The 22775-nt window shown below is 33.0% G+C and overlaps 1 protein-coding gene across 2 annotated transcripts in view; it reads left to right on the forward strand.

Annotated features, from left to right (window-relative positions):
* The first annotated feature begins 2786 nt into the window (after positions 1-2786).
* The window catches only part of LOC106712459 (zinc-responsive transcriptional regulator ZAP1), a 51067-nt gene continuing 31078 nt past the window's right edge, over positions 2787-22775 (forward strand). For both annotated transcript variants that reach the window (XM_045685740.1, XM_045685744.1), the window contains exon 1: positions 2787-3075. The gene's annotated coding sequence lies outside the window, so the exon portion shown is untranslated. The remainder of the gene's footprint in view (positions 3076-22775) is intronic.

Genomic DNA, 22775 nt, shown 5'->3' on the forward strand with positions numbered 1-22775 from the left:
ACAGAGATAACAGTATATTTTAAACGGGGTTTTTGTCTTGGAAACTTAACAGGTAAAATCTTATCGAAAATATGTGGTAATAACGCCATCTAGTTTAAAATTAAAAAAATAAAACATATTTTTTTGTCTTTTTAAACAAAAAATATCCTAAAGAGAATAATTGTGAATCTGACAAAAATATGCCTGCCTTATTTGTTAAGGTTTTTAGTCCACGTGTGGCGTTGTAAAAGTATGAGTAAGTCTAATTTACCAGTTTAAGCACTTGTGTGGTGTTCTCGGTGCAATTGGTAAACGAATTCAACTGATATTCGTATGCCAGCTGCAATCTTATCAATTGTAGAAGTAATTTAAGTAAGATATTAATTATATAAAACTTAGGTTTATAAAAATAATTAAACATTCAAAATTTATAATAAAATATTTGTAGTATAGTTTCTTCAGAAATTTAACGCTATAGTTTATAAAGTTTTAATTTATTAGTAGCGTGTAACACTGAAATTCAAACCAACAGGACTAATCTCTTTGAAATAATTCAAGTTCGGGCCCATAAAATAGTGGGATTAAAAACATGGTTAATACTTATTAGATGCAACGTATTAGTTTCGGTTTTATTGTCTTTCCTCTTTTTTTTTTCGAAAAGTTCCAAGTGATAGCTTTTCTGTCTGATATATTGACACTGTATGGTCGTAATATTTTTGTAATTAAAATAATGCAATCTATTTCAAACAAATGTTATATATAAAATATAAACCACGTACTATACTGATGGATGTTATACACTAAAAGCAACTGGTGCCCTCGTATTTGGCATACGAAAGTTAATATGATTAATGTACGGCTGTTGATAAATTGGCAGACGCATTTTATTTTATATCTACCATTAATAATAAGACGAATATGGTACATGGCTATTACATGCTGCAATGCCCGTATAAGAAATTGGTATAAAAATGGTGTTGACATCCGTAAAAGTTTGGCTAACATCTGCAAAGGCTTCAATTATGACTTCAAATATAAATAATAAATAGAGCCTGATAAAAGTCATCAGTGCAAGATATTAAGTATGTTGGTGTTTGCAGTAAAGGCACTGACGTTTCACTTACACTTTTCAACGTCGAATCATTACTGGCTGAATCGGAATTTCATTTTGTTATACGGTCACTCAGACATTGGGTCGCAGTAAAATTAACTTTCAAGGACGTTGTCATCAGCTGATTAAGCCAAAATTATAAGTGGCACCCATGTACTGGACGACGCAGTATTCATATGCTTCGCAGAAGATGGACCAACAATTTGATTAAAGTTAATTAAGATATAGTGGACAAACATTGACGGATGATGAATCATCTTTACCGATATGTATTATGCCATCAGTTACTTTCTTTTACTGGTGCTGTCGGATTATTCTTAGCGTTACTTCAGCTTGAAGTAAATTTTCCTAAAAAGCGGATTTGAAAACTAGAAATTTAATAAATATTTATGAGACATCTATTTAATTCCATTAAATAGAAAAAAAGGTTATGTATGGATGTGTAATTTAAAAAAAAATGGATTTAGAAAGTAAGTCGTATATTGATAAAAGAATATGTATAGCAAAGTATATATTTTCCTTTTAATTAAAAAATAATGATAGTTTTGAATTTTCAAATCAATGTTCTGTTCGGTAGGTTATCTATGGTTGCTAAGAAAATTGGCTATAAAAAAAAGATTTTGTCCTTATAAAATTAATTATTGAATAAATCATAGCGATAACGATATCGCTAATTGAACGTATCTTTGAGTAGAGACTTTATTTCATATCAGTTATAATTACAGAGAAACAAATGAAAAGGCCTAAGATTACAAATTAAATTTTTCATGTTACTTAGATAACAGCATGTTAATTTGATACTTCGAAATCTAAAGGAAAGAAAACGATCTTTTGTATAATTAAAATTTAAGACACATATGATTAAAGAAAGAGAGAGAGAGATGCGCTCATTTTTACCTTCTTACAAATACTAAAAATTCTTAAGACACTGTGTATTGTTACAATTACAACAAAGAAATGTAATCATGATTGTTTGTCAGTGGAAAAATTCAGCGGCGAATTCCAGATCTTCCGGATAGCCTTGAGTGTGAAAGTGCTCTCGGAAGTCCATAGACTGTAATTAGATTTATTTCTTTATTTTTTCTCTTCTGTCTATGTGATTTCTTTCAACTTCTGTATGAAAGTGTGTTATGCAAAAGCTTTCAAATGTTTTGGAGACAAAATGCTCTTTACAAGGAAACGTAGTAGGAGTAAGAAGTGCAATATTTATAAACAAAAGGCACACGTAGAACTGTTCCGTGCTGGTTTTAGCTTGGTTTATGGCGCGCAGTTCGACGTATGTTATTGCACAAATACCAAACTAAAATTATTGACTAGATATTATAGAAGTAAAATACAGGCTCGGTGCTACGTGCGGCGGTGCGGCCACGGCGGCTTGGCGGTGTGGCGGCGCGGCCGTGCATACCGAATTGTAAGATCAAAGCACGCATAGGTACTTTACCAAGCCGAACACCCACATGTAAACGCCACGTCGTGCGCATACGTGTGTTGGTGGAATAGAACACACAGACGCGGGCCCGAGGCAACACTAATAAAAGTATAATAAAAGTTACCGAGACAGAATTGCGGCGTACGGTACTATTTGTTTGGAGGGAGGTTGGAGGCACTCATACGAGCGAGGGAGAGGCTGCGTCGGCGCGGGCGGCGGGCGGAGGGCTGCGGGCGGCGGGTGGCCAGTTTACCGTTGCGAGGCGCGTTGTGCGGCCGGACGCTGGACCGTCACCCGCGCGCCGCCGGCACCCGATACCAACCTGAGCAGCCTCGGCTTGCACCCCGGAGCTTCCCCGACTTCATCACATCCCTTGCCTACAGCTATACCCTGGGGTTCGACAGTTCCACCGCTGTGCACACAACGGGCTGTTGATAGACTTTATATTCAAGTCTTGTTCTCTAACGTAGACGCGAAGTGCTACAACTCGTGCTTATTTCACTGAAGTGCTTATCCGATTTCTCATACATTTTGGATCGCATCTCCATTGGCTAAGGTAAGTTTTTAGTTTTAAAAATTTCACTGTAATGTTTTTGACAACTAAAAGGATTAGAATGAGAGGTTGCCGATAGGCAAACCCACACACACACACACACAGTGTTGGTAAATGACTAATACAAGTAGACAAATTCCAATTTGAATCTATATACAGCAAGTATAATATTAATATAATATATAAATATAAACTGTGGTCTTAAGTGAATAATCTTTATTCTGAAATGGTTTCTGCTTTTAATTTTTTATAAAAATAAGTTTTGTGAGCTGTTACTAATAATTAAATTTTTTTTGATTATGCTTTTGTATTATAATCCAAAAAAATACAGTTATTGATAAATATTTGAAATAATAATTACATTTGTTGTGCTGCAATCTTTTTTAGAAGAGTTATAATGTGGCTGCCACATGTACACGAAATTCTTGGAAGTGTGCATACATAGCTGAACCTACTATACTCAACTTCTACTTTATTAATAAGACAAAAGTAATCGATGCTTATTAGAGGAAATTAACTATATCATTTATTTATGTATATTTAACACGGCTTACAACGGAAACTCAAAACCACGTATTAATTGATTTGCGAACTTAGTTATTAACCCATATATTCTTAATAATATGCTTCTTTTAGATGACTAACTTTAATTTTTTATTTTATTGATTTTATTTTGGCTATAACAAATAGATACATCTTGTTAAAAGAATTTAAGCGAACTAAAATGTATGCAAAATATATAGAGGTTTTTTGCTGGTTTGATAATATTTACATACATTAGAATGGAACGATAATCATTCTTATTATCTTTAACCACTACGAGAATACATTCCAATTTCGTATTGATCTCCCATTACCGGCTTATTAAATGATTTTATAGCCGGTTACTTTGGTATTTCATCAGGATTATTTTAACTGTGCCTTAAATATAGTCCTTTGTAGGAAATGTCTCGACATTAAAAGAACCTCATCACAGCATTTTAAGGCCATGTAAGAAAAAAAATGATTGAAAAAGAAAATAGTTGTTTTCGCTGCGGTTTTACAACCAAAATGTATTTTTCAAAACTTATACCTGGTGTAAAGAATTGTTAGTAACATTCATATCAATTAAAAAAAACGAAATGCACAATACATGAAAATTAAAATAATCATTGGATTACCAATCTATACAATAGTGTAAATATAGTTCCTAATTTGAATGTTCCAAATGATAAATTACTTAAAATCATGTGTAGTATAATAAAATAGCTTGTGTACGAATACACAGATATTACACACTGATGTTAATGATAACTGTGCACGTAGAAACAAATAATTTAGTATGCAAGGAAATATTCACAATCAACATTACTTGTTAATATAAAACATTACAAACTTTTTAAACAAACACATATCGACAACATTAATTTTTCATTTTACATTTGTACTCGAAGCTAAAACAGAGAGAAATTTAGTATTAAGCAACCATTTTCACACCATCTATTTTTATCGCTAGTACATGAAGATGATAACGTAAGAGTGTCTTATTCGATGTTCAATTATTGTGTTTTCCTTATGTTGACAAAACATGAACCAATAGTTTGCTAACGGCTGAAACTTAGACTATTTAAATTACTTTGTAGGTATTGATCAAAATGGATTGATCGCCTAATAAGCCATGTATCGATTTTTCGAGTGTTAGTGTGATCCATAGATTGATTAAAATCCGATAGACAAGCAAAATGGTTCAGGATCAATATTGGGTGCGGCTGTAAAGAATACTTATCGTTATCAACCGTGCATATCCATGCCGTCCTTATTATATGAGCATAACTTACCGTAAACGACCTTTTTGTTTGTTAGGGAGATTAATCTTGTAACACGATGAAAAGAAGGATGTTACACAGGGTCACTGATAACAATGGCAAGATGCTTGTTAACGCGAAGGTTGTACATAATATTGATGCAACTGATTAGCTTTTGGCAGTTCAACAAATTATCTTATCACTTTTTATTGCAGTATAAAAACGGTTCTAGCTGAATGCTTTGTTTGTCAATTCTCTTTACGGTTCGTTTTGTTTTTGAAATGTGACGTGCGCGTTGATGTCTTTTCTTCTAACAATAAAGCTGTTCGTACATTGAATTCTGTGTAGGATTTCTCATGAATATTGGAATTAAAATGTAACAGGTTATTTTTTTAATTAAAAAAAAGTTATAAGGAGCGATAAAGTGCTTACTGTTTGCCAAAATAAGTTTAGCAGATTAATTTAGCGGAACTTAGATATTTTTTTAAGTATTAAAATAAAAATATCTTAAAGTTACAATTTAATTTATAAAAATGTACGGAAGAGAAATACATGTTACATTGTAATATAAGTATGTAATTGTTTATTAAAAACATGTTGCCATTTCAATACCCAGTAAAATGAGTGGAAAACTACTTAAAATTGGCTGTTCGTGAAAATATAATTAACAAATAATTAATCACTGAGTATATAATATGTATTAAGAGTTTTAAAAGTAAATAATATAATTATTTACTTTTTAAAGACTTGAAATAATTTTTGTCCGTTAAATATTTTATGGTCTGATTGTAATAATGATCTAGTAATTATAATTATACATAGAAAATTATTAAAAACTACAAGGCCTTTTGAACTTCAAGCGACAAGCCGCAATAATAAAACATCGGCACTTACTGTATTCATTATGATATAATAAGTGACTCCGTGTTAAAAATATTAAAGCATAAACAGCCATCATTTTATGCGATAAGCAAATGGGTCGTTTGCAAATTCCCTTAAAGAGTTTACCTACGTGATTTATTGGCCCAGAAAATTAAACCATATTCAGACACGAGTTACCAAAACTGCTTATTTCGAAACTTATTACGATAATTCCAATGGTGCCGTTTCGTGCATACATCACGAACATAACTCTACTACTAACTCGATATTATCTTATTGTATATACTACTACTACTAGCTATTGGCCGTGACTTCATCCGCGCGGAATTTTAAAAAACTTAACTAGTAGCCTATGTGTTCTTCCAGGCTAAATTTTACACCTATGCAAATTTTAACGAGATCCATGCAGCAGTTCTGGAGTTACCTTCTAATAAACATCCATACATCTATCCAAACATTCGCATTTATAATATTGGTAAGATTTAAATAAAAAAATCATTTACTTTTGCTCAAGTGACGTGATTATTTTTGTATTAACAGTGCCAATTGTGCACATAAAAAGTAATGTCAAATTCACCTTGACGTGTTTATCTTACGTCGAATCGATATGGACCGAAGTGAAGTGCTTTTAATAAATTTAATTATTTTCATATAATACTTACGCTACGAAATATGTTTTGTTTTTAAATATAAATTAAAACGTTTAGTTTTCGTTTCGGAACAAAAATGGACCATAGTAATATTACGTTTTATATTTTTTGTATGTTTTCTCTTCAGATAGAAGTCAATATAGAACGTTGTAAATAAAAGATTAGTCGCTTCATTTATGCGTACTCGGATTTGTTAAGGCTGGTAATAAACTATGTTTAATAGCTTTTAATTATATTATATCGTTCGGTAATACTAAAACATTTTATAGCTCGCTAATATATTGAGGTCAAATCATTATTAAAATAAAATTACCACGTAGATTGCAGAATTGCTCCGATGATTTCGTGTTTAGTTTACAAGAAGAAGGATGTAATTGTTTTTTTTAAACTGATTCGGAATTAAAGATTAAATAGTTAGATGATAAACATTTAAGATTTTGTGGAGAAAGAGGTTATATTTTAAAGTTAAAGTTTTGATTTACTGTACATATTTATGACCGACTTCTTTCAAATTCACCGTTTTAAAACATTGACTTTCCTGCTAATCGAATCGAAATGACCGGCATTGTGCCTTGACCCTTTGTAGTTGTCGAGGCGCTAGGCGGAAGATTTGCGCTCAGTCGACCGCGACGCTCTCGGCTCTCCTGCGCAGAAAGTGTTTGTCCTTGCTCTACCATTATGTTTGACCTTTGGCCCTGAAACTTTACCGACAGCCTCATTGCTCTTTGTTGATCGAAAACTTTACACTATTTTTAGTGCTTAGTCATTTGTGTCAATAAAGTCTTTTGTTTCTATATTATTTTAACCAGTAAACTGTGCTCAAAAATACTGTAATAACATTTTATCAATGTAAGGTGGACTTGGCTCAATTTTTTTAGAATCAATAAAGACGGGTGTTTAACTTTAATACCTTAATGCTATATTGTGTGACTATTAGCTGTTTAGATTTCAATTTATATTTTAGCAGATCCAGTGTTATCAAAACCCATTAGTATGAAGGCAATTTCTCGCAGGAATACAAATACGTGACTATTTTAATACATGATACGTAGATTTTGATTTAAATTATAGAAAGCTGAGTACATCAGTGTCCATTACTTATATCGAGAGGAAATTGACTTGAGTTCAGTTAGCAAATTTACGTATATTGCCTATAATACTATATTAGAAGATTACACATTCCTTGCAGTGTGTCATCTTCACTTCTCCTTCCCATCCTTTCCTTATCAGAAAATGGTGGGATGGGAAAGGAGACTAAAGTAAGCCCTCCGGCACCGAGCTCATTACGAAGCACGGAATTGTTTACACTTCACGCATATCTTCTGTTTGGTCGTGGTATTGCACCGGGCTAGACGAGCACTACGTGCAACGGATGTTGTTGTGGTAAGGTGTACCTCTGTTAAATTTCTTTTATGCTTTGTTAAAATAATTTTAATTTAATATATAGATAAAACTAAAATAATATGTAGGTAATGGATAATTTATAAGATACAAAAAATGAGTTTCATTTACATATGCCAGCCGAAAACTTTGTACGATCTTAAAGACCGAAGTGTGACTAATCTGTGCATATTAAACTTCAATAAGATAAAATAAACTTGAGCTGACATGCAAACATATCTCGGTCACTTGTGTCGTCACTCGCACGTCCGCACGGCACACACAAGCGCACACGCACACATGTCGCCTCGCGGGTTGTTTTTGTCGAATATTAGAGTCGAAGAAACCGCCAAATACCGCTAGCACCGTCGTCGGTTATTGCTCTCGGATTCCGCAACAAATTAACATGTATTCGGTACAACTACATTTTATACTTAGTAATTTTTACGAAAAATGTTTCTTTGCTATTTGTAGATACGCGAGAAACGCTTTTTAGCCGAACAAGTATGTAACATTTCTTCTCAATTATCGAAAATCACCATTACGAGCTATTCGTCAAGAACTCGCCAACCAATGTTGAATTTGTGTCAGATGTGTTCAAAGGTTTATGCACCATGTAGTGGCTAGCTACAAAATGATGTTACCCGGCTTATTTTATCTCTATAATTATTTTACTCCATATAAATCGAAATACAATATTTTTTATATGATATTATTTTAGTTTTAAATTAAATTATTTTAATTAGACTACTACTATTACTAGGATAGATGTCAATAATAACTTTCATTAATAAAAATAAGACTTAATTCATTCTATGTTACACTACATGTTCAGTGGAATTAACTGAAATCTCAGATGATAGAGACTGAGCACTAAAAAACAAAAGCCTTTTTTAGTTTTCATGTTTTCAATTCATACTAACCAGCAATACAACAAAAGTTCGTCCATGGGCGTTGGGTCAATTAACATTAGGCGATACTCTACTCGTTGGCCCCTATAAAAAGACTATGGTCAGTAGAACTACACTAGTGCATATTACACTAGTGTTATAAGTGAGTTGCGTTACTTATATTCCTTATAAATTTATTTATGAAAAAGGTTTATAGCAAAATGAAATCGCTTCTCTCAGAAACTAAAATAAAACACTTAGAGAGTTTTATTAGAACCAAGAAAGAACACGCCTCCGAACATTATTCTATAAATATAAACCAGTTACTGTAGCTTGTTCACTAAATCAATATAAGGAAGAGGCACTTGTAATTACATCACAACTGATAGGTAAGGTTCTTCTTCCTTTCTCTCTTTAATTTTATACCTCATAGACCACGATGATTATATATTTAGTGCTCACAAAAAATACATTATGATCGCTCTTACATATTTTTTTCAAAGATAATTTTGAAGAAAAAAACATATCCATATAACACAAGGAAAAACTCGACGTTCTAGTTTAAAAATATTATTTATTAGCTCTGTTTTTGCTAATGAGTGGGATGACTGAATATATTTGAACACAAAAGTAAACTGTAATCCCACAGAGAAATATTATATACTGGGGTTTTTCTTTGTCAAATAGAAGACGACGAACGTCGTCTTTAAAACCGCTGAAGTTTAAACTGACATTTATAGAGCGCACTTCGATTTTATTCAGGCTTTGCTTAACTTACATAACTTATGTGAGTACTTGTTCTGTGTTATCTCAGATTTTGAATTTTAGCCTTTGTGAGCTAGATTTACTGGGTACATGCTTATGTGATTATGTGATTTTGGCAAAAAACAAATGATTTCATAATATTTACTCATTATTTGTTTCCGTAAAAATTACAAACATTGTTAATTAACATCACACTTCATTTTAAAAAAAATCCCGACTGATTCCTTAATGGCTTGTTCCAACAATAAAATTTTTAACTAAGCAATGTAAAAAAGTAAATTCGAGTGAGTTTCGAACTCGTTTTTCGAAATCATGCAAGTATTCGGTAAGTCAAGGGTTTTGGTGACTTTGACTTTGCTAAGCATTTGCTCAGTATAAGCTAAGCACATGATTACAAACAAAGCAAACTTAACTATGGTAAGTCTCAGCATAGTCGAGGTGCGCTTTATAAATTTCAGCCTTAAGCAGCTATTATCTTTATAAGCTTTCAATCTGTTAAATTTTGTGAAAGCCTTAGTACTCATATCTACCTGCTTTGAGAAACTCATATTGATAAAATCTATGTTTATAACTTTGTTAAATTTTATTTTAAGAAAGCGATTATTAGAAATTATATGACTCTTTCTAGATAGCTAAGTAGTAAAACTGCATTTTAAACAAGATATTTAACATATATTAAAATAATGTGCAATTTAGTGTTGTCTCATATTGTTTTGTTTCATTATTTAATTCTGTCTCAATTAATTTTGTTATTTTATTTTTATGATAATAAAGTAAAATCTTTATGTTAAATCTTAAAAAAGTAAGCTCACGCTTTTTAGTAAAATAATGGTATATGGATGGAATAAACATCTCTAGAAGCTTTGTTTATTGAATGCAGTCACGGGGTAAGCTTTGTTTTCAAAATAAATCGGATTAGAAGTGGAGTAGTAATCGGAGTAGAACTTTGGATAGAAAATAATAAAATGTATTGATAAGTAAAAAAATAAATGACAAGATAAATTCAACAAAGACACTTCAGTTTTCTTCTAAGAATGGTACAATTTATTTTAATTAAATTTGTGCGAAATAAACAGACAAAGTAGTATTCATATTATATTTAGGAAATAAATTAGTGTAATGTCTGTAGAATAGTTCAGCTTTTTATAGCTTTTTAATAATAAGATAAGTGTTGTTCATCAACAACTAGTCGGAGTGCAAACGAGACTTCAAATTAAGAACTGGTTTGTTGAAATATTCGATGATAGAGTGCAAGTGAAAGTCATGATTGACGTACATCTTATAAACAGTTTCGTTTTGGTTTTCTATTCGTATCTCGAGAGCGTAGGTATGTGTGGATGCAACAAAAACATAAAGTTATTCCAAACGAACGCCGAATTTGATAACGACGTTGAATGTCCTTCATTGAGAATTCGATGCGGAAATTAAATGACTAAATTACTACCTACATTCCGTATGCAACAGACAGATCGTGCTCGCTACACTAGGTTTCAATTATTTTAAATTAGTTAAGCTATTTTCAATGCACATATGTATGTAATGTATAATTTCCATAAATGTGACGATGTGTCTTCCACATCATCTTTTCAATAATTACGGTTTTCTATTTAATTCTGAACGAAACGAAACACACGTGGAAAATCTATCGATCAATTAATAAGTTTTACCTCTCGGGAGAATAAATAGCCGATGTAATAGAGCATCGGTGTCGTCTTAAATCCAATCATCCTTTGGGTGTGCACTTTTCGTTGCACTACAAATTCACTCCGTTGTTCTTCTTTCAAACGCATATAGAAATGAAGCTTCCATTAATCTTAAACACATCTTACGATTAAGCAATATCATTTTTTTTATACTAGACTAGATAAAGAACAATAAAAAGTCAATTGTATTTTAATCTAGTTGTCATTGTAGGATTACGAACACAATTTAGGTATAAATTAAATTTTAATTTGACTCGTACTTTTCCAGTAGTCGAAACGACCTTCAGCTTGTCATAGCCGGAAACGGTGCAGTAGCAGATAGATATTAATTTATTTCACCACCAACTATGAACTAGTTTATTTTATAGTCTCCATATTTGTATTTGTTCATAAAGATTAACGGAGTGGCAAGTAGATGCCGCGGAGATCGCGATGCAGAGTGGTGCCGGATTGGCGACGAGTTGTAGTCAATTGACTTTTTGTTGAAAAAAACAGTCCACGTTTCCAAGTTTTTACTACAAAACAAGTGTTACAATTAAATATTGTCATCCCCTTGATTCTCCTTGAAAAGATAACGATATGTTTTTTTTTTTTTGTATATGTTATTCGACACTGAAAACTCACGGTAAACTCATAAATTTAATACAATGCGATTAAAATGTTCTTTAAAAACGCGTGGTCGAGATTAAATGGCTTGTTACTTTATGCTCCAGTTGTAAATGTGATATTTCGAGTTTTAAAATCTTATGGCGGAAGTTATTTTGCAATTATTGGGTTTTAATTATTAAAAATATTAAAAACAAATTTGTTTAAGTTGTTGTTTAAATGTACGAATGTACCTACTTTCTTTTAAATTTAGTTGATTTTAATTGATTTACTTGGAATTAAGATTTAAGAATATAATCTTAGTTAATTTATTTTTATAAACACATAAATATATTTCAATATTTAATTTAAAGAAAAAGGAATACACCTGTAAATTGATTAATTATTTTAACAACCGCTTGACTTGCTATCTTTATAATTTATACCATTAATTGGAGATCAACTTTCTTAATTCGCGTTTACACACTTTAACTGTATATAACTTCTATAGATTTTTCCAAGTACAGTTCTATAATTGTCAACATGCTTAGTTCTTTACAAATTTCTTTAGGCTTCGAACACATTGTAAATTTTCTATGTCTATGATAGACTTTCAAAATCTCTCTTTATTTCTGAGCTGTATTTAGAGCCTCACCTAAACCATGCGCAACGCGAACAAAAACATCAACTGTGCGCCGAAGTGAAGCTTGAAATCAAGATCTGTCGAAGAAATGAATACTAGGTGTGGTCTGGAATTTAAAACTAGCGTTGAACAACTGTGTACATTAAAAGTACTAAGAATAGTTATTCTTCGCTTCCCAAATAGCGGTTGAGATGAATCTGCGAAATGAATAAAGCCGCAACAGTGGTATCCAATTAAGTGGATTGCTAATAAAAGTGAAATCGAAGCGAGTGCAGTGGCCGCGGCGGGCGCGGCATGCCACTCTGCTGTCCAATTCTATAAACTTTATGAGGACTGTCCATATTTCTAATAAAGTTCTACATACTGATACATTAGTGCAATATAAGGTGGTAATAATTTGCTCGAGTATAAATCATCGTACATTTGACAAAGCTGAGATTGTAAATAAGTACAAATAGGTATAAAAAAACTTGAGAGGTGTCAAGGGACACCTGGATGGAACGAAGTTCCTTTCTATTAATTAGTGAAGGAACCAATGTTTATTCTATGAATAAAAAACTTAAGTCTTCACAAGAAGTACATTTTATTTCTATGAATTTTCGTTATATACTGTCACGTCGTTGCCATGGTGAAGTAGCGCTCATTCGTCGTTAACATACTTACTATAGCAAAAAGTGTCGTGACAACTTTTCGTATGATTTTTTTCCGTCTAGCCCCCTTTCACAACGCGCGGTAAGGAACTTCGTTCCAAAAACAAATTTTATTATCCCGATATCTGAATAATGATTGTGGCGACTGTGGTCATCGTGGCGACGCACCAAGACGTTGCCGCGAGGAATACACTCACTGCTCTTATTGTGGCGCGGCGGCGGCTGGCGGTTCCACGCTCTCAAACAATATTCGCACGTCTACGTGCGGTGTGTAGCATGTACCGCACATGCGCTAGCGGTATCTTAGTATATCGTGACGCTCGGCGCCGCCCAACCAACGCGTCTCTCGACACACGGCCGCGACCCATTGTATATTTTGTTACCGATGACAACATGACGAAATTATCCCGAGTTATGGTAATCGTTCCTAATGTTTGTTCTCGATTCATTCGTTTTAAAATGTATGTCGGCTCCATCGTACGGTTCCGTTTGTACGACATGCGTCAGTTCAGATATAATCAAGGAACTCGATTGTCTGTATTAAAATAAAACCGGAATATCAACTGATTCGCAGCGTTTGTTTGACGACGTGCCTACTACAAAGTGGTGTCATTTGACTATTTTTAACTTGAATTTTAATATTTAGTTTTAAAACGTTGTTTAGTTAGTTTCAAATTTATTCTAGAATAAATTCGTGCATTACCAATAAGAACAAAGAAGTGTTTAGTCATTTTGATGTTTTTAAATTATTTAAGTTTTATGATTGTACAATAGTATGGCGGATGTAATGCCGACAGATAGACAACTTACTATGCACTTATGAATAAATTCAGATGTGTGAAGAAAATGATATGAATGATTACTACGCGGAGGCCAAAAAATAAGAAAGTATTTATACATAATAGAGCGAGCACGCGGTTTTAAAATAAGTCACAAGCTGTCAGACAATGGACATCGGGCATCGGTCAGCGCGCGCCGGCTCGGCGTGCGGTTCATTGCGGGCATGATTTATCACGGAGTTAGATCCGGTTGGAACGAGCGGGGCCAGCGCCTACGCCTCGCTCTGCTCTATTATCACGCCGAAATGATCGCTTGCCACTGCCTTCAATTATTTGCTGGCCTTTGTTGTTAATCGAAGGCCCCGCGAACACTTACAAGAAATCAACTGACGGCCAGTGGGCCCTATGGTCAAGTTTATGAATTGAAACAGTCGGCTGTCCATTGTCAAAGGCAAGGGTTCATTATATTGCACCTGAAACAAATAAAGTTAGCCAGTTAGAGGTACATTAAAGTTAGAGTTTTAAAGTTGTAAAGAAGTGTCCCATCATTTAACCCCGCATCAAAGTGTATTTTTAAGGATACTTAATAAATGTTACACATAAAATGTTGCACATAACGAAAATTGTTATACAAATGATCCAAATAGGAAGTACATATCTAACCGCAACGATTTAAGGTGAATTTGAATAAACATTCGACATTTTGAAAAATGTTGGTCAAGCGCCACTTGTGGTGATTTCCATGATTCAAACAGTTACGAGTCGAGATTGCTTAACATTGTTAGATATAACAAAATGACATGCTATTTGGCCAAAAGACTTCTTGACGTTAGTAAAACTTTAGAATTTATCTATTAGGGAGCCCATTGTGATTTCCATGGTTAAAAATCGATGATCCCATTTTGTTAAGCTTAACATCGCCGAAAATACAAGTGACAGTTAAACCTTAATAATGAAATTTGAACCACATCTTGAAATCTGCGTTACTCTGTATTAATTGATTAATCTCTAACTATCTATCTAATAGGTCTCATAACGCTCACAGCTGGGCATAGGCCTCCCCCAAAGATAGCCACGATGATCGGCCTGTGCCACCCGCATCCAGGATACTCCCGCAACCTTGACCAGATCATCGGTTTTTCGGGAGGCCTGTACACGCTGCTAATCTCTACTTGATCTAATATGAACAATGAAACTAGAATGCTTTTTTTGTTGCATATAATGCAAACAATACGGAATATATAATTCAAAGAAGGAAATGTGCAGATTAGCTGAATTAGTACTCTTCTATAATAGAAATTTGACCGCTGTAATTCGATACAATCAAGTTTTATTTCTTAGAAGACAAGTCTTATAATTTCTGAGGCTACGTAACGTGCTTCAGAACATAACAAACAAAGATTATACCGTTGAGATTGCGATATTTCGCAACAATCAAGGTAAACCAATAAGTGCTTTATGAACTTACTCGTATTATTGGCTCTAATGTCTTGCAAGTGTTACGATTTTAAATGGTTTAATGTTGTTTCCTAATACTACATCTATTAGGTTTAACCTTTAAACATTAACTATATAGTACGGTAAAGATTGCGGATTAATCATCCGTACTGATTCCAAAAGTAGATTGCTGGTAAGCTAAGGTATCAATTTATGAGTGTCCCGTTATATTAAGGAACTATTTCGTCTGTTAATCGAAAAGGAAAGTTTGAAAAACAAAGATACCGCTGGCAGGTAATGCACATAAAGTAGAACAGCATTATCTAGATAATACAGGACGGTGCACGCGGGTCTCACGTTGCCCTCGTGAGTCACTTGATGCTGCGTGCCTCCGCGCGCCAACTCCCCGTATTACGGTTACTTCAGTATCTCCAAACACGCAACTTATAGAACGAGCCTCCCAAACATCGTGAGAAGTATAAAATATAGAAATAAAATTATTCCCACTAGCGTAGACAAAACACATGAAACACAATTATTACTTTTTAATCGTATCAGACTGACTTGTAAGAGTAAAAGAGTCAGATCAAAGAGTCTTTACATCGAGACTGAAATTTAGTCATTCATTTTTGTCTTTGCTAATTGTGACGATTCATTTCTTTGCTAATATATTTATCTGTAAATCTATGAGATACAAGCACTTTAAATACAGACTTTCTGTATGCCACGTTACTGTTATGATCAATATGTTGGAGATTGTGTATCGATAACCAATCGTAAAAGTTTAAAGATGAGTGTTGCATATTCATATACTAGTCATGATATGTGATAATGTACTGTGTAATGTTGTGAAAAGTTACCAAATTTCGGTAAAACGTTCGTCACAATATCCTCGATACTACTAATAAGTATTCTTTTTTAAATATGTTTGTTTTAAAATAAATCCCTCACCACTAAATCTAATAGGTTTTTAGAATTGACACAGGTAATTTATTTGACTCTTTTACTAGCTGACCTTTTTAAGGATAGTCGGACAATAATATATTGTGCACGATTACCAAAAAAGTCATTGGCTAGTAAGACTAGATTTCAATCCTAAGTTTCGAATCGGACCAGATGTTTCTTTACAGTTTATGTTTTTGCATAAATTATTTCAACAATATTCTTACAAAAGAATAACATTTGAAGCTCGTTGAGTGTTCGCGTCGAGTCAATATTTCTTATTGAATAAAATGCTCACATCTTTTTGTAAGCATAATAGTTGTTCCGGCATCAAGTGTCGACTTGTGTACACTTTCATCGGTTTGCCCGTCGCTTGTCAATGCATCATCATTATTGATTGACCGCCTGACCCCCGATGTGTAATTTGTTTATTTTTTTCTTACATTATGACAGAGATAATCAATAAAGTAGTAACCGTCGATTCACTCCTCTTGAATCTTGATTAGTATTAGTTTATTTATTAACTAATTGCATCCATATTATAAACTGTTTATCATTTAATTAACTTTACTATACTCAACACTACTCTATGTGTAGGTGGTTAAAAATATTTAAAGGTTAATAATCTTTTTGCTACGTCACTTTACTTTCAGAAAAAAAGTAACATATAAAGTACATAAATATTGACTAAATAATATTTGTAATGACTTATATGAATTAAAAATTTTAGCGCTAGCTGTTTAGAGAAATGTCATTTAACTCTAGTTTCCATCATAATAGTCACTACTAAAACTGCGAACGAAAGCTTAGATCTTGAAATAATAACCTTAATTACATGAAAAACTTCGAATAAAAAAGAACGATTAAGTTTTTTTCATCTAACTTTCGAATCTCCTCGGCACTAATAACGAAAGCGATTACACACAGATTCATTTCGAAGTCTCGAATCCGGACTGGCCACTTGAGCGTCGACTGTTGTCTCGTAGAATGCATGCTTTGTGATATTGACAACAAAAGTGATGGACTCGGGCACGCGACGGGGCCATTATAAATACAGCGGCTGTCAACAATCGCCAGCCACCATTCTACTCTGTGTTTATTCTGTAAACAGTGTTATTTGAATACATAAATGCGTAAACAGCGGCTAAACGTTCGATGTTCATACATTTGGCAGATGTTTGATTTATCAATAAGCTTGTACCCATGAGTTCCCATTTTTCTTACAAATAACTTTAGTACAGTAAATTATTCGAGTACTAGCTGTGCCCGCGACTTCGTCCGCGTGAAATACTATTTTGGGTAGCATTTTTTTTGAGCTAATTATTTTATTTAACCAACGTGCTATGCTTTGATGTATGTAGAAGAACATAGAAAGAGGTGTGCCCGGACCGCGCCAAATGTAGGTCCTGGGTCTCTGCTTACCCCTCTGGGTTACGGCTCGAGAATTATGTTGTTGTTGTTTTTTTTACTTAAACTTATAAAAAATGCCAAAAAATATTAAACTTACAAAATATTCACAAAAAACATCTTCCCATACAAACTTTCATCCCCTATTCCGTTTTGTTACATTGCAACCTTGAGGGTAAAACTTTTACAAATTTCAAATGTCATATTTATTTACCTATATATCAAATCAGCAGCCTAAAAAATAAGTTTAAAGCTTCTAACTGTAAAAATGACGATACTTCCATACAAATTTCCACCCTCACTTTCAGACTCTTATAACCCTTTTTTCGCGTTAAAAAGTAGGCTTTGTCCTTCCTCAGGCTCTAGACTAAATATTGGCAAGGGTAACATCAAATCATATTAAACAAAACATTCACCAAAACCTTACATATTGCCTAACAAAATTTCATCCCCTATTGTTATTTAGCACTCTTGGGGGCAAAATTTTTACAAAAATTTAATTTCCTATTTATTTATATAGAATTAGCAACCTCAAAAATAAGTTTCAAGCTTCTAACTGTAAAAATGACGATACTTTCATACAAATTTCCACCCTAACTTTCAACCCCTTACAACCCCCTTTTCGCGTTAAAATGTAGCCTACGTCTTTCCTCAGGCTCTAGACTAAATATTGGTAAGGGTAATAGCAAAACATATTAAAGAAAACATTCAACAAAACCTCACATATTGCCAAACAAAATTTCATCCCCTATTGTTATTTAGCACTCTTGGGGGTAAAATTTTACAAAAATTTTATTTCATATTTATCTTTAGCAAATTAGCAGCCTTGAAAATAAGTTTCAACCTTCTACCTGTAAAAATGACGATAATTCCATACAAACTTTCACCCCCACTTTCAACCCCTTCAAACCCCTTTTTCGCGTTAAAATGTATACTACGTCTTTCCTCAGGCTCTAGACTAAATATTGGTAAGGGTTCCAGCAAAGCATATTAAACAAAACATTCACCAAAACCGAATATATTGCCAAAGAAAATTTCATCCCTTATTGTTATTTAGCACCCTTGGGGGTAAAATTTTTCCAAAAATTTAATTTCATATTTATCTTTGTCAAATTAGCCTTGAAAATAAGTTTCAATCTTCTACCTGTAAAAATGACGATAATTCCATACAAACTTTCACCCCCACTTTCAACCCCTTACAACCCCTTTTTCACGTTAAAATGTAGCCTATGTCCATCCTCAGGCTCTAGACTATCTGTGTACAAAATTTCATTTAAATCGGTTCAGTAGTTTTTGCGTGAAAGCGAGACAGACAGACAGACAGACAGACAGAGTTACTTTCGCATTTATAATATTAGTAAGGAAGTAAGGATTTTTCCTTCAAAATCTGTTAACAGTATATACATACATAGCTACCCAAAATGTCATCCACTCAAAGAGTTTTATTATATTTTACACTAAACTTATTCTACCAGTTTCTAGAATCTTTATTTTAGGTAATAATTTACGTTTGATTATAGGATGCGGCAACATCGTAACCTTGTGTAACCTTGTGGACAACCGCAATGCTAATAGTAAAGATACTCTAAACAACTTTCTTCGTTGTCACTTGCCTTAATGATACAATATCCACTGCATCCGTGATCAGTTCACAACAATGTAACAACTTATTGATACTCGCACAGTTGTTAAATGGTCTTTAAGGGAGGACTATGAGTATGGAATTTTTATTATTACGGCACATTTCTTTTGTTGCGAGTCATTGCAATTATCTATAATTAGATTTTTATCAAACGAATTGACCAATCCACAAATTCCGAAATGTAATAACGTTCCTAAACTTAAAGTCAACAAGTTACATAATCATTTATGTTTTGCAAAAGTACAAATGAGAGTTAACAAGGTAATCTTTATTGCTTTCACTTTTGATTTCATAAAATAAACAAATATATTTTACATTCCGTTTGTCGTATTTCTGTACACTTGATAAAAAACATACTCCTGTATGTTCTGATTTAAATATCAACACGAATCCATTTCTATTAGTACTACGTAAAATCGTGTCAGTTTCAATAAAAGCGTTCCTTTAAAAGGGCTTGAGAAGATTTTTATCTTGTCTAATTTGGTAAAATGCAATTTACAAAAAAGTACGTATATTAATGTATAGATATAATTTGAGAAGTTATATGTACATATTATATTGGTTTTATAATTTTCAAACAAATTGCAAATACAATAAAATTCTAATGAAATAAAATCTGCTATATTTTAATACATATGGAATTTTTACGATAACATATCTAGAAATAAATTGACATTTCTGTACTAAAGCCCAAATCTGAAAGAGCAATAATTTTTTGTAAAGTGTACCAAAAAATTGTAAACTTTTGGGTTCTGCTCTTTGCTCGCCCTGATTAACTCTGCGACTATCGTCTTTGTATTATTACATATTGTCATTCCTTTATTTAATTTAAACAAAAATTACAATACATATTAACACAAGTGTACGACAGACAAAACTCAATAATAAATCTGCAGATTTCAAATCATCAAAGTAATTAACATAACAAACTACACATACTACTAATTAAATAAATGGCAGACAGCGTCTAGCCGTCGCCGTCGGGCGGCACTTAATTAATAACTGATATTCGCAATTGCAATAATTACGGACGCGCTGACATCGGTCTGCATGGTATCGTCACACGAGGGCAGAGCAATAGATAGCGCAGTACTACTATTGTTAAAACAGTACAGCGCTGTTTCAGCGCATGCATAAAAAGATACCAGTACTTTACTGCCTACTGTTTTTCGTCATTGGACTGCCCTCATGTGAAACCGGCATAGCGGTGTATTTATTCTTACATTTAAATAACCTCATATAAAATAAAAAGTGTACCGATTGAGATGTGTAAGAAGTAGACGTAAATCAAATTGAAGATGCCCGATAAAGTGGATAATAATTAGTGGAAGTCGAGAAAGTGTTGGGAGAAAAATTCGTGAGAGCTTGTGTTAGTGTGATTGTACATGTTGGCGGGATATCCGGTTGTTGCCGGCGGCTCGCTGACATTTCAAACGCCTCAGCATCACGCCCGTTTTAATTTTTATTATGCTTATTACAACTATAAAATATTTACTCAAAAATAGCGTTGTAAATATTTCAGTACCTGAGATAAACATGGTTATATTTTCCAATTATCTATTTCTTTGCTTGAATAAAAAAGATGTTATTGCCGAATGAAGAATTACGTGTCCGAACTCTTTGGTGGACAAACATTAAGAGGTCACACATTGGCCATTAAGAACCTTTGCCTTTCATTGTAGAAAAATATAGTTGAAAATGGGAGAATCGCGCGGGATGTCCACCATAGTCTATACACTATACAGTTAGTTAAATTTTAGTAAAGTAATTTAAGTCTACGAGTTAGTAACATGTAGTAAATAGAACTTGATGACAATGGTTGTAAATATGTATATAATATTGTTATAGGGATTTTACAACTAATAAACGCATTTTGGGTGCCGTGCTATGGTTTCAATTTATACAGTTATTTACATTATTAAATAATAAGTACGTGATTTTTTCCAACTATATTATAATGTTGTTTTATTGTCTTGTCGAATCATTTATTATCTAAAGTAATAAATAAAATTTTATCTCCCCGCTACTTTACGGTTCGTCCATCAATAACTTAATCGACGCCTCTTCGACCTGTCTCTGCGGTTAACAACTTTTCCTACTGTTTTTTTCGGATCGACTGTCATAATGGTCATAGGGTTAATTAGAAATAAGATTATCTAATAAGTATTAATTATATGGTTTTATAAATATCTTTCCTTAAGTTCTCTATTCTTTTAGGAATTCAATTAATGTCGTATGCCAATTATCAGATTTTGAGCTTAGGTATGATATACTTCAGCATTGTATGGTATTTGGATTTATAGTATACTTAAATATTCATTGCATGCAATTAAATTGAAACACTTAACAAGTGAAACACAAGTTTAATAACAATAATAATGTTTACACGTTTACAAGATCTGATAAGTATAATTAACAAAAATATTCCATTCAGTAACGATTCAGATTAAAAAAACGTATTACACAAAAAGAATCATCCGTTTTTATGTGTACATTCCTCACAAATTTTAAATTAAATAATCACGATTTCAATTGTCCGTTAAAATGACATTAACGTTTTTTAGCAATCATTCTAAAATAGAATCGAGGATACAGAAAAAGAAACACAGAGCTGTCATGGTGTTTTTTTACCAGCAGTAAAAAAGGATAAATGGCTGTAACACCTAGGATGGCCAGTCACTTTCTAGTTGCTTTCTTCGCTGCGCACGAAAGAATCTGTATAGGCTTACAAAAAGTAAAATATAGCATTATAAGAAAACTGAACTAATACTAACTAATATTATATAGAAATTATCTATTATATTACTTAACAATTTTTTCTAGGGGCAAGATATGATAATGTGATTTAATGCCGAGATAAAGCTTCTTATAGTTTCTATTTCTACGGAACTAGTAATAGCTGTGAGACAAATATTCTTGCTATTAAGGCCGCAAAGGTGAAGAATGTGTGTATATATGCGCATTGAAATAACATTAATTTAACGCGTTAGTAACACCAACAACTAAACATTACTAATGTAAATAATATTTCCATTGTAATATGTTCACATTGTTGGCAATACTTTTATTAGTATTATAACTGTAAACACAATGCCTAGATCGACAAGAAATATCAAGTGGCCGTACGTACCGGTCCAATTATGCAACAAGCCGGACCCAGGACAATGTTAAGTATTGTATCTTACGAGCTACGTGACTAGTTCATTCGAAATAACGACCGCTTGTTTGTACTATTTTTATACATGTTTCAAGGAAGACAATTAAGGCAACTGTTATTTACATTGAAATAAAACGAAGTTTGTAGGTACTATGTAGTGATTAATATATAAGTTTTTATGTTATCTCTGGATAACATTTTGCGTAAGTGGTTGTGTAACTTTTAAGGTTTTGTTGTGTATTTGTTTGAAAATGGCGTCAGTATCATTAACTATGTATTCTCAATGCGCTTGTCTTGTGAGCGAGCTGTGCAGTATATCAATGGAGATATTACTCCGCGAGTTTCTCTTTGTTGCCTCCAACACAAGCTTGTACCTAGGCTATCTTCATTTAAGTTTGGACGTTGTC

The sequence above is a fragment of the Papilio machaon genome, chromosome 3, assembly GCF_912999745.1.
Source record: "Papilio machaon chromosome 3, ilPapMach1.1, whole genome shotgun sequence".
Taxonomy (NCBI): Eukaryota; Metazoa; Arthropoda; class Insecta; order Lepidoptera; family Papilionidae; genus Papilio; species Papilio machaon.